Here is a 14657-nt window from a genome sequence, read left to right on the forward strand (position 1 = left end):
CTAGTGGTATCAGTGGCACTTCTACATCAATCCTACAAAAATACAGTCACCAATTTTTGAAAGAAATACACAAGATTTCCGTCCCTGAGATCTTAACCTCACAGTTTACAACTGCCCGAATCACCTAATTAAATCTCAAAAATACACGTGATCGAAAACTTAACTCGATATTTTCCACTTATTAACCATTCAAAAGAAAGAACGAAATAAACAAACAATAATAAAGCTACTAACTGGACGAACATCGTGTCTAAATCCAACTAACATCATATATACCTACAAGACCCTTGCCTATGCAAATGATGCCTGGATCTCCGCCATTCCCAAATTTTACCATTCCCTCCGAATTCACGCCGTCTCATTTCCTGTACCTTCCACCTGGAATACTTTTGTCAGTCCTAAATTCATATTACGTCGGTGATAGCCAATTAGTTAGAAATCAGTTAGAATAAAGTCAGTAAAAAGAAAACTGTAGTATGAAATATTTGGAACACGAAAACAGTCATGTAATTATTGAAATAGGTTTGCATAAAAGAATCACCTAAAACCTTCACCGCAGATGTTGCGGAAATGAAAAGTGCTAATGATTTGCGGTTTTCACAGAATGGATTGGTAGTCAGGGGCTAGTATTGTTAGCAGTAAACAGATTGTCAAAACACATTGTAATAATAATTAGAAAGCGTTCAAAAATGGTTCAAATGGCTCCAAGCACTATGGGACTTAACATCTGAGGTCATCAGTCCCCTAGAACTTAGAACTACTTAAATCTAACTAACCTAGGCACATCACACACGTCCATGCTATAGGCAGGATTCGAACCCGAGACCGTAATAGCAGCGCGGTTGCGGACTGAAACGCCCAGAACCGCTCGACCACAGCGGCCGGCTTATAAAGCGTATTTTTGAGCAAACACACATTTTTTAAATGGAACAGTGCCTATTGACATTAACGAACTAAAAGTAGGATCACTTAGAATGTCTGTTGCGGGAGTCTAGTACGAGTCGTTTACGAGGTGTCGTGTTTTGCACAGTTCCCACACCGGCACTTGCACAATAAGTGTGGTAGCACACACTAAACAACAACACAAGTGCATGCACTACTTGTGTGGATTCTGACCTGTAACCAGACAATAGGTTGTGTTCGAAATGACCATCGGCAAGGGCAATCCACCCTTCCAGTCTGGTATGAAAAGACTGCTGCATTCTTTCTAGCATTTCAGATGTACGGGCTTGCTGCAAAAATACGTCGTTGCATATCATCGGGTGTAGTTGGTATGTGGTATAGGTCCTCTGCGTCCAGTCCAACGATTTGGAAACAATTCATGAAGACGCTGTAATACTTCGTGCACTATGGCGTGGACAGCCATCATGTTACTTCCACAGGTTCCTCCTCGTGTGCAGAGGAACGTCTTCAGGCATCCGTGAAAGATGGTCCGTTAGGAGGGTGCGACACTAGTGCACATTCAGTGTTCCGTCTATGAAAGACGCTCCTATGAACTAATTTTTCACTATCCAACACTACACGTTTACACTCAATGGACTCTGACGTTCCCCCTCACTAAACCAACGGGAATTGTCAACAGACCAACATTGCACGTTTCGACAGTTTACCTGGCATGATTGGTACCTGTGGCTTCATCACTAAACAAGATACATCATACATCCGGAGTATCCTGTCTTAACACCCATCTACAGAATTTAACACGACTCTCATAATCGTTTGCATGTAGCTCTTGATGGAGAGAGAAGTGATAGGGATGGAACCAACGTCGATGGAGAATGCCTGAATCCTGCCACTTCCTCGTGCGATTACGCGGAAGCCTACGCGCCGATCACCTGCAACAGCAGCAAGACATTAATTTCCCCTTCTTCTATCACTTGTTTCCTTCTGTTACGTTGTCTAACAAGGGGAGGCCGCCAATTCTGAAATTCAGTTTCGATTCATACTGCGCATAATAGCTCATGGCCAGACGTGTAATGTGGCAAAGCACCAATATGCACTTCTCAGCCGTTGTCGAGAACATCGACAGTTAAAAGAAACCGTTGCCGTGAAATACTCTCTACGATGAATAATTTTTGTACAGTGTCGTGGCGCAGCGGTAAGCGCTCGGGTTCGTAATCCGAAGGTCGGCGGATCGAATCTAGCGTGATGCAACCCTTTTTTTTTAGTATTTGTTTTTTGTAATTCAAATGTATATACACACACACACACACACATATATATATATATATATATATATATATATATATATATATATTTCCCGGCAAACAGTTGCAACAACTGTGCATATAATAAGTAGTTGAAAGTCGTTTGTCGTGGAAAAACCGCAGACAAAGTTGTATTTCACAAATGTTATTAATTGTCTTCATAATGTTAACCACATATAGTTAACGGAAGACATAGAAACGAATACGTATGGCGTAAGTCAAACCTTCGAATTAGAATAGAGAACCCACGAACACAAATTTGCTGTGGCAAGTATGAAATATTCCGTTACTCGCTCGTTACACTCGAAGGACAGATGTTGAATGGGCCGAAACGAGCCGCCGCGTAACAGCGTAGTTGCCTGCTAATTTCGAAAGAAGGTAGATGCGGTCCGTAGCGCAACTTATAACATCGTCGAATATCAGTGCGAACGTGAGAGCTTTGGTACACCCTGTTAAACAAACGGAAAAATGGAGGCGGTACAATTGGAGAGCGATCCACCTTCACCAACATGCATAAGCAATTCATTAATAATTTATATATGTTTGAATTACAAAAAACTAATAATCAACAAAATTTGCATGGCGCGATATTCGATCCAGCGACCTTCGGATTACGAACCCGAGCGCTTACCGCTGCGCCACGACGCTGTAGAAAATCATTAATCGTAGAGAGTATTTCACCACAACGGTTTCTTTTAACTGTCGATTTTCTCGACAACGGCTGAGAAGTGCATCTTGGTGCTTTGCCACATTACACCTCTGGCCATGAGATTTTATTATGCGCAGTATGAATCGAATCTGAATTTCACAATTGGCGGTCTCCCCTTGTAAGTGTTACACTACCACTTTCACGTAACTGATTGAAGAGGGTGATGAATATTTGCCGAGATGGTTGAAGTCTATTGGGATATCTTGGAGCATTACACGGACTTCAACCATCTCGGCAATTATTCATCAACCTCTTCAACCATTTACACGAAAGTGGTAGTGAAGCACTTAGACAACGTAACAGAAGGAATAAGACAAGAACGAACTGCATTATATCTATACTCTCCATACAGTAAGAGCATGTCGGCTTTCCCTGCATTGGTAAATCCTATCGTCCATTTCATGCTGGTAATGCTACACATTAACTGGCTGGCAAGCCGCAGTGCACTCAAAGAACATACAAGCACACCGTAAACAAACATAACATCGTACCTAGCACCCACGCAGGTTGAATGGCACAGACAGTTAACAAAACACGATATCTCATAAACAACTCGCACTATTGTCCTCCAATAAACACCACAGACATTCTAATTTATTCTACTTTTAGTTTGTCAATGTCAGTACTCATTGTTCCATTTAAAGATATATATGTTTCCACAAAAAATACACTCTCTAAGTGTTATTACAATCTATTTATTGGCTAACAATACGAGACCCTGACAACCAATCCATTCTGTGAAAACAGCAGATCAGTAGCACTTCCCATTTCCGCAACATCTGCGGTGCAAGTTCTAGGTGATTCATGCTGTGCATCAAAAAATGGTTGTGAGTCAAAAATGGTAAGCCACACTTCTGTATCTTTGACTGGAAATCGGAACATACTGATATTCATACCGATACTATGGTTACTGGCGCGGTCCTTGTATGTAATCTTAAAAAATGTTACGCACAAACTCCCACAGAGGGAACTTTAGGCGTAGCTCGAATGTTAATGGTTCATTTCTTTATTGCGCTTTGTTCTTTTACTATATTTTATGCAAGCCTATTTTAATAATTACATGACTCTGGACATGATCCAAATATTTCGCACTACAATTGTCTCTTTCCTGATTTTACTCGTACCTGAGGGCCACTGGCTATCACTGACGTAACATTGAAGAAGGTGGGCGGAGGTCTCGCTACTTAGGCGACGGCAACTGTATGTGATGCACCAGTTGCTCTTTATATCAGCCAAGAGCAGTTAGTGCTCTATGCCACCAGCTCCAGCAGTCAGCAAAAGCATCTCTTCCTTTTTTTTACGTATATTGCATTTGTGTAGTTTTATCTTCATACTCATGCTGAGTATTTAACAGACCGAGGTTGATCAGATATTGGTCGAAACCAGACACGGTTTTCTAAAATAAAATATGTTACGCAGTCTAGACTGTTTTTATTATCTTATAATGGTTTTTATGACCGATGACATTTCCTAAAACCAGTTTCAAACAATTTTAAAGAATAACCTACCTGTTTCATTTCATATGATGCTCCAACATACCCTCTCCCTGCGTAACTGTAGTCCTAGCACCTGCATCCCGTCTCCTGACCCTTCCCAATACTCGTTCTAAAATATTCCTTTTTCATATCACTTCTTCTGAAACCCCCTGTGGATCCGATTCCCTTACCTATAAAACACGACAACACCAATCAACACACGACTGAAGACCACATACAATATCATCATCTCATGAAGCTTCGGGTCATCGTTTTTACTCTTATCAAAGCATTTTATGTATTTTTACGGTGTTATTCAAAGACTGAAGACGGACAGCATGGCCCCAGTCAGCCCGTGCTCTACAAGGGAAATGCAAGTAGTAAATAAAAAAGATAGTTCTACATCTACATGACTACTCGGCAATTCACATTTAAGTGCTTGGCAGAGGGTTCATCGAACCACAATCATACTATCTCTCTACTATTCCACTCCCGAACAGCGAGCGGGAAAAACGAACACCTAAACCTTTCTGTTCGAGCTCTGATTTCTCTTATTTTATTTTGATGATCATTCCTACCTATGTAGGTTGGGCTCAACAAAATATTTTCGCATTCGGAAGAGAAAGTTGGTGACTGAAATTTCGTAAAAAGGTCTCGCCGCGATGAAAAACGTCTATGCTTTAATGACTTCCATCCCAACTCGTGTATCATATCTGCCACACTCTCTCCCCTATAACGTGATAATACAAAACGAGCTGCCCTTTTTTGCACCCTTTCGATGTCCTCCGTCAATCCCACCTGGTAAGGATCCCACACCGCGCAGCAATATTCTAACAGAGGACGAACGAGTGTAGTGTAAGCTGTCTCTTTAGTGGACTTGTTGCATCTTCTAAGTGTCCTGCCGATGAAACGCAACCTTTGGCTCGCCTTCCCGCCAATATTATCTATGTGGTCCTTCCAACTGAAGTTGTTCATAATTTTAACACCCAGGTACTTAGTTGAATTGACAGCCTTGAGAATTGTACTATTTATCGAGTAATCGTACAGTATGTACTTTACTATAATTGGGAACTAGTTGTGGCATAATCTATTAATAAAGTAAATTTTGCTTTGTATGTTTTCGTATTTTAATTATGGTTTGTATATGACAGGAAACAATGTTACATTCCCGTGCTGGGTAGCCGCGCGGTCCAGGGCGCCTTGCCACGGTTTGCGCGGCTCCCCTCCATCGGAGGCTCGAGTCCTCGCTCGGTCATGGGTGTGTGTGTTATCCTTAGCGTTAGGTAGTTTAAGTAGTGTGTAAGCCTACGGACCGATGACCTCAGCAGTTTGGTCCAATAGGAACTGAATACAAACAATTTCCAATGTTACATTTCCCTGTGTGTGTGTGTGTGTGTGTGTGTGTGTGTGTGTGTGTGGGCGGGTCGGTGGGTGGGTGGGTGGGTGGGTGTGTGGTTGTGTGTGTGAGTGGAACTCCTAAGAACCATACCTTGTCTGGCCGAAGTTCGCGACCTCCATTCGTTTGTCCAGTTCACTTCTTGCGTCGTAGATTAGTGTTCCACGCTTATAACGTAAGAGATTCGCATTTAAAATTAAGCTGTTCCTTGTGTTTGCGTACGTTTTGGACATTTTCGTGTTACATGACCTGCACAGTCGTGGTGATTTTTGTAGTATAAGAACTAATGTAAACCACATTTCCCTTCTTTCAATGAGTTCGCCTCAGGCGTAGTGAAGTGCTTACCCAGCAGTGGCCTGTCACCCACAACAGCTCTTCATAAATTTGGACAACATGGTCCAGAGGAGTAACAACAATCTCGAGTTACTACTGGATTGAAACAACAATCTAGATCGCAATAATATTTTATTAATGATCGTTATAAGCGCTGTAGCATTTCCCATCCGGCTGCTGCTGCCGGCTCGCTCACGCAGCAACACGATCGCAAACTGTTGACTGACGGTTGCAGAGCCACGGGTTAAATGTGTGCAGATTTCACACCAGAAACGGATTACATCACCCCCAGCCAACGGTAAACGCTTCAGAAAATGTGAGTTATTGATGTTGTGCGGGCCGCGGTTCTAGGCACTTCACTCTGGAACCTCGCGACCACTACGGTCGCAGGTTCGAATCCTGCCTCGAGCATGGATGTGTGTGGTCCTTAGGTTAGTTAGGTTTAAGTAGTTCTAAGTTCTAGGGGACTGATGACCACAGATGTTAAGTCCCATAGTGCTCAGAGCCATTTGAACCAGCCATTTGATGTTGTATGGAACTTACAAAACAACTTGTCGGAAACTAGGTACGAATATACAATTTATATTCGTACCTAGTTTCCGATAACTGATTTTGCAAATTCCGTACAGCATCAATGTCTTACATTTTGTGAAGCGTTTACCATTGTCTGTGGCTGACCAAATCTGCGTCCGGCGCGAAATTTGCACAATATTTAATCTGCTGCTCTGCAGCCGTCAGCCAGCAGTTTACGATCATGTTGCCAAGTTAGCATCCGACGAGGCACCAGCAGCAGCCAGATGCGTAAACACTGCAAATACATCGCTACTTCATTTTACCTTCCTCTGACGCCACATTTACCAAACCTTCTGCAACTCTGCTATTCTTATTCTTACAGTGCTCATTTTCTGAAGATAACTCAACTTGAAGTCGAAACCGGTCATTAATAAAATATTATTGCGGTCTAGACCCTAGTTTTAACCCAGTCAAATCGGCTCTGCCGAGTGAAACAAGTAGCTCAAAGTAATCTCTATATACACGATACTGACAGCGTTAACCATCTTATGCAGAGTTTATGTAGCTCTTTGGTTATTGTGTATCAGTTGTTCTTAGGTCTCGGCTTTTCCTCTGCCTGATTAGATTTGTTACTTCTTAACTGTTCGTAATTTTACGAATTCTTATCCATTTTCCGTGTTGCAGTATTCCTGTCTATAATTATAAACCAATTTTTACATTTTACTTTCAACTCGCGCTTATACTATTGCTAGCCACTTCCCGTAGTTGTTCACCGAGTGGACGCTGACAAAGTGTAACGAACGTTGAAGAAATGTTCCACCAGCGTAATACAAACATTCACTGAAAGGTGACGTTGACAGAAAACATGTATTGGGTCTGAGGGATTTAAACGCTACACACTCATCCTTTCACACGCGATTTTTGTGTAAGTGAAATGTGATACAAATGTAGAGTGTTAAAGTATAAGATAATCTTACTGTTTGCATGAATTAGCTAATTTTTTTTAAATTTATTCTGTTTTTCAACTTAGTTAACATGTCAGATATTTAGTAAATGGTCTGTGGATGAGTAAACAGCTAAATATTTATTTGTAGGAAACGTGCACCAAAGAGAAACATTTTTCTTGCAAATTTAGATGATTTGAGCGTTTTTTTTGTGAAAATTATGTGGATATAGTTTACAGGCTACGTATTTCTTGGTTAGTGTGGCTACATGCTAACCCTTTAAAGATTACTGAATACTGCATTGGATTAAATTTAATAAGAGTAAACACGACCTTAAAATATCTTGCGTGTAATTAGAGCATCATTCTTGTAGAATCTACTGCTCCTACGTTTCGGGCTTGTTACTAAGGCCTTCTTCTAGGAAATGGCTGCACACTAGCCCTTAACATTATCGATAAAGTTCGCAAAAGCCTACATTCCCATAGGAATGAACATATTAATCTTTAGTGCATTTCGTATAATAGTAATACAATTAAGTTCAGCTTTTAGCTACACATAGCCGGTCGTTGTCGCCCAGCGGTTCTAGGCACTTCAGTCCAGAACCGCGCTGCTGCTACGGTCGCAGATTCGAATCCTGCCTCGGATATGGATGTGTATGATGTCCTTGGGTTAGTTAGTCTTAGGTAGTTCTAAGTCTAGGGGACTTATGACCTCAGATGTTAAGTCCCATAGTACTTAGAACCATTTATTTTGATTAGCTACACATACTGACTAATTACAATTAAAAATTGGTGTATAGAATAGAAGGAATTGTAAAAGGTGCTTTCAGGATAGACCCGAAATTTGTTTTGTTACCTGTCAGATGTTTTATGTTACTGGGCAAGTGATCAAAGATTTTTGTGGCTGAATGCTGTCCTCCTTTCTGACCCACTGGCTGCTTTAGTAAAGAGTAGTAAATGTCATGTTTCTTCTAGTGTTGAAGCTATTCTTCTCAGATTATGGCGGATTATGTCTGACGAATTTCAGTAGAGTATATACATATTGTGTAGAAGTACTTAAAATGTCATACCACCGTTTGACTCTCGTACAGATTCCCGTATGAAGGACATATTGATAGACATCCCTGGGGTTGTGGAGCAGCTGAATGGGTTGAAAATAAATAAATCGCCAGGTCCTGATGGGATTCCAATCCGGTTTTACAGAGAGTACTCTACTGCATTGGCTCCTTACTTAGCTTGCATTTATCGCGAATCTCTTGCCCAACGTCCCGAGCGACTGGAAAAATGCGCAGGTGACGCCTGTATATAAGAAGGGTAGAAGGACGGATCCTCAAAATTACAGACCAACATCCTTAACATCGGTTTTTTGCAGGATTCTCGAACATATTCTCAGTTCGAATATAATGAATTTCCTTGAGGCAGAGAAGTTGCTGTCCATGCATCAGCACGGCTTTAGATAGCGCCGCTCCTGTGAAACACAACTCGCCCTTTTTTCTTATGATATCTTGCGAACCATGGATGAAGGGTATCAGACGGATGCCATATTCCTTGACTTCCGGAAAGCGTTTGACTCGGCGCCCCACTGCAGACTCCTAACTAAGGTACGAGCATATGAGATTTGTTCCCAAGTATGTGAGTGGCTCGAAGACTTCTTAAGTAATAGAACCCAGTACGTTGTCCTCGACGGTGAGTGTTCATCTGAGGCGAGGGTATCATCTGGGGTGCCCCAGGGAAGTGTCGTAGGTCCGCTGTTGTTTGCTATCTACATAAATGATCTTTTTGATAGGGTGGATAGCAATGTGCGGCTGTTTGCTGATGATGCTGTGGTGTACGGGAAGGTGTCGTCGTTAAGTGACTGTAGGAGGATACAAGATGACTTGGACAGGATATGTGATTGGTGTAAAGAATGGGAGCTAACTCTAAATATAAATAAATGTAAATTAATGCAGATGAATAGGAATCCTGTAATGTTTGAATACTCCATTACTAGTGTAGCACTTGACTTGACACAGTCATGTCGGACTCGCATTCGGGAGGACGACTGTTCAATCCCGTCTCCAGCCGTCCTGATTTAGGTTTTCCGTGATTTCCCTAAATCATTTCAGGCAAATGCCGGGATGGTTCCTCTGAAAGGGCACGGCCGATTTCCTTCCCAATCCTTCCCTAACCCGAGCTTGCGCTCCGTCTCTAGTGACCTCGTTGTCGACGGGACGTTAAACACTAACCACCACCACCACAGTCATGTCGATTAAATATTTGGGCGTAACATTGCAGAGCGATATGAAGTGGGACAAGCATGTAGTGGCAGTTGTGGGGAAGGCGGATAATCGTCTTCGGTTCATTGGTAGAATTTTGGGAAGATGTGGTTCATCTGTAAAGGAGACCGCTTATAAAACACTAATACGACCTATTCTTGATTACTGATCGAGCGTTTGGGATCCCTATCAGGTCGGATTGAGGGAGAACGTAGAAGCAATTCAGAGGCGGGCTACCAGATTTGTTACTGGTAGGTTTGATCATCACGCGAGTGTTACGGAAATGCTTCAGGAACTCGGGTGGAAGTCTCTGGAGGAAAGGAGGCGTTCTTTTCGTGAATCACTACTGAGGAAATTTAGAGAACCAGCATTTGAGGCTGACTGCAGTACAATTTTACTGCCGCCAACTTATATCTCGCGGAAAGGCCACAAAGATAACATAAGAGAGATTAGGGTTCGTACAGAGGCATATAGGCAGTTATTTTTCCCTCGTTCTGTTTGGGAGTAGAACAGGGAGAGGAGATGCTAGTTGTGGTACGAGGTACCCTCCGCCACGCACCGTATGGTGGATTGCGGAGTATGTATGAAGATGCAGATGTAAATGTCCAACTGTTCGATAAGGTGTCTACAAGGCGGCTGTGGGTGAACACACATTATTGTTACTGCTCTCTTTTACGCAGTTACGTAATCGGGAGGAGCAGGGTTTAGAACCCTTCCGGGTTATGAGGAGTGCTCGGATCCTGCAGGTGTTGAGCTCTTGCTGTCGCGGTGTTAACTGGAGGAACGGCAGCGCAAACAGAAACAGCGAGGCTGCGAGCGCCGGCCACCACGCTCCAACCCTCCCGTCACAGCGCGCCAGCTGATTCTCGCCTTCCTCATCACGCTATAATTAACTATGCCAATCAAATTAAGTCCCGATTACAAGTAAGTGAGCGCTTCCTCGTTGCGCCGAACGGCTCGTTGACTGGACATATCCTCTGTGAGTCGCGTGCTGCCCACAATACACCTCGCTGCCGTCGCCCGACGTCTCACTTGCACCGCCAATATCATTATTTTTGTTTTTGTTTTTTTAAATGACTTCGGCCAAACAAATTCTAAATTAAGAAAACACGAGGCAAATTAAATTCAAGTTACTTCGTTTGTAAAGCACAAACATATTGCCTTATTTTAAATTTACTTTTCGTATATAAAGACTTGGAATATTGTGTGATTCAAGGTTCTTCTTTTGCTGTAAACTAATTGAATTAAAGAAAGAAACAGGTAAGAATGAAAACTTAAATTAATATTACAGATGCCTTTCAGGAAGTCTGATGAACACTTAGAACATGCAACAGATCTACTAAAAAGAGAGCCTACACTACGGTTGTCGGTCCTCTTTTCGTACTGCAGCGCTGTGAGGGACCCTTACAAGATAGGATTAACGGGGTAATCGAGAAAATTCGAAGAAGGGCAGCATATTTTGTATTACCGAGAGTGTCACATACATGATACCGGATTTGGGTTGGAAATTACTAAAACAAAGGCATCTTTCGTTGCGGCGGAGCCTTCTCACGAAATTTCAATCACCAGTAAAGTAAGGGAAATCAGAGCTCACACGGAAAGATATCGGTGTTCGTTTCTTCCGCGCGCTGTTCGAAAATGGTTCAAATGGCTCTGAGCACTATGGGACTTAACTTCTGAGGTCATCAGTCCCCTGGAACTTAGAACTACTTAAACCTAACTAACCTAAAGACATCATACACATCCATACCCGAGGCAGGATTCGAACCTGCGACCGCAGCGGTCGTGCGGTTCCACACTGTAGCGCCTAGAACCACTCGGCCACTCCGGCCGGCATGCTCTTCGAGAATGGAATAACAGAGAATTAGTGTGAAGGTGGTTCAGTTGTATATGTAATTGAAAGAACTTGAAAATATACTCTCACGTTAGATTCTTCAAAGAACTTAGAAATAATCGGAGTTGAAAAGAAATGGCTCTGAGCACTATGGGACTTAACATCTAAGGTCATCAGTACTCTACAACTTGGACCTACTTAAACCTAACTAACATAAGGACATCATACACATCCATGCCCGAGGCAGGATCCGAACCTGCGACCGTAGCAGTCGCGCGGTTCCGGACTAAAGCGCCTAGAACTGCTCGGCCACCGCGGCCTGCTTGGAGTAAAAAGTAATCGACAATTTTGACAACTTCAAGTAGTGTTTTTTTTCTCTCTTTCTTTTATATATCATACACACTCCACAAAAATGTAAGATGCTCTCTTTAACCGCATACTAATCTCAATTCGGAGAGGGTATTTAGATTTTGCTTCGTTCAGTTGGTTCCATGTGGCATGCTGTTAATCAGTTAATAGTGGCAGTCTTCTTCCGCTTGAGACCGGAACTGAGGAACGTGCTGTTGGATACCCTAGTGCCAAGTCCCTTGAAAATTATTGTCTATGCTGCATAGCGTTGTCCATTGAGCCTTGTCTTCTGGAAAACGTCGATAGTAGTCACAGTCTGGAAGGGATATTAACACGGGAACGGGGTTTTGAACGTTCCGGACAAGCTGTTCAACACATTCACTGACCATTATGCCGATGTGATCCGGTAACCATTTGAAACATGTGGATTTATAGAAATCTTTCAACACGGTAAAGCGACAGAGTAGCATAAGAGCCTCAATCCAATCCAAATCGCATTGCTATTAAAACGGGTGGAACAAAAGGTTTACAAACGGCTCGAAAATACCAGGCATCTGTGTTCTTCGGTGAAATTCTAGGATATGGCCCATCTTTTTTGCTACTAATAGAAATTTCCGTGGTAACAGCACGGTACCTGAGGATCAGCTGCGTAAGATAATTTGCAGTTCTTGCCGAAGCTGCTCTCGCAGTGGACAACAGAGCACTCATTGAATCGATTAAATGTCACGACTCCGTCGGCTTGCAGTACTTTTGCACCTGTAACATATCAAATAACACAAATTTTAGTGTGGACATTTTTATGGGCAGCAAGAAGCTTCGTTCATGTCCATGTACAGGCAGCTGCCTGGTATTTTCGCACCATTTGTAAACACTTCGTGCCAGCAGATGTAAAGTCAATGTAATTGAACCTTTTAAGCTACTCGCGGATACGCCCGATTTACTAACTTGATTATCACACACAGAATAATGAACGCGAGCTGTGGTTTCACGTGGTTGTCGCCTCGTTACCGAGATCAAGATGAAATTGAGAGTGAACAGGTCCTGCAGAAAGTATCATCACTTCTGTCTCTAAGCTAGTCGTAGGTTGTGTTCCAAAAATGAACAGCATAGAGACAGAAGTGATGACACTTTCTGCAAGACTTGACCATCATTTTCCAGGACAATGCTCAAGCACGTACAGTGCAAGCTGTTACTGATTTGTTTGACTGATGGGGCTGTTAAGTGCTATACCACCTACTGCACTCTCCTGACTTAAGCCCTCGTGAGTCCAACTCGATTTCTAAACTGAAGGAAACACTTCACGGCATTCGCTTCAGAACTGCTACAAATTCGTCGGGCAATAGACCGCGCTGCTCGAACTGTCAACGCTACTGGCACTGCTAAGAGTATTCTACGACTTCCACATCGCTGGCAACGGGTTATACACAATGCTGGTGACTACTTTGAAGATCAGTAAAACTTTGAAACACGTATCTTTTTTTTGCACGAGCTGTAAATAAATAGTTGCCACTATTAAAGTTCCAACCCTCGTATATTTATTACTGAGAAAAAATATTTTGTACTACATGCAGTAAATTTAACTGATGAGCCAAAACATTATGACCACCTTCCTAATAGCATGTTTGTTCGTCTTTGTAACTAAATATATCACTGATTAAGCGTATCAGGGACCCAACAGTTTCTTGGCAGGATTGTGAAGGTATATAGCATTAGATGTCTGCGCACACGTCATGTAATTCGCTTAAATAGCGGACCTCCGATTTGCGTATGCGGTGGTGGCGCCCGATGGCGACCTATATGCATTCCATGGGATTTACGTTAAGCGAATTTGGTCGCCGAGACATCAACATAGGTTCACTATACTACTCCTCAAACCACTGCACCACGTTTCTGGCTCCGAGACACGGACAGTTATACTGCTGAAAGATGACATCGCCATTGGGGAAGACATAAAGAATGAAGCGATGCAGGTGGTTCTCAGCTGTCGGCGTGTCTTCGATTACTACGATAGGTCCCATGTACGTGCAGGAGAATGTCTCCCACACCCTGCGTCCGTGGCGCGCTGCACGTTTCGAGCCGCCGTTCACCTCGATGACGGCGTTTGTGGACACGATCATCGACCAAGCGTAGCAAAAATGTGATTCCTCCAATGAGCCGACACATTTCCATTGATCGACGGTCGAATCCCGATGGTCCCGTACCCACTGCAATTGCAACGGACGATACTGTTGGGTCAACGTATAAAGATGTAGGGGTTTTCCATTGCGCAGCTCCATGTTCAACGATGTAAGATGAATCCTGTGCCTCGGAACCCTTGTGCGTGCAGTAGCATTGTGCTCTTTCGGCAAAGATGCCACAGTTCACAGTCTATCCTTACTTACAGAGCAGACAAGCCTTCGAGGCCCACGCTCTGTGAAGATGCGTAGACGTCCAACAATTTAGCGCCTAGTAGTAGTTTCACTGTCCTTCTACCTCTTTCCGTAGAAGCCCATGACAGTAGCACATGAACATTCGACCAATTTCGCCGTTTCGAGATACTCGTTCACATGCTCTGCGTCATAATGATCTGCTCTTTGTCAAAGTTGTTTATCTCAATGGATTTACTGATTTTCAGCCCGTATCTTCGCTAGGGTGATCTCCAGTC

This window comes from Schistocerca gregaria, chromosome X (assembly GCF_023897955.1).
Source record: "Schistocerca gregaria isolate iqSchGreg1 chromosome X, iqSchGreg1.2, whole genome shotgun sequence".
Classification (NCBI taxonomy): Eukaryota; Metazoa; Arthropoda; class Insecta; order Orthoptera; family Acrididae; genus Schistocerca; species Schistocerca gregaria.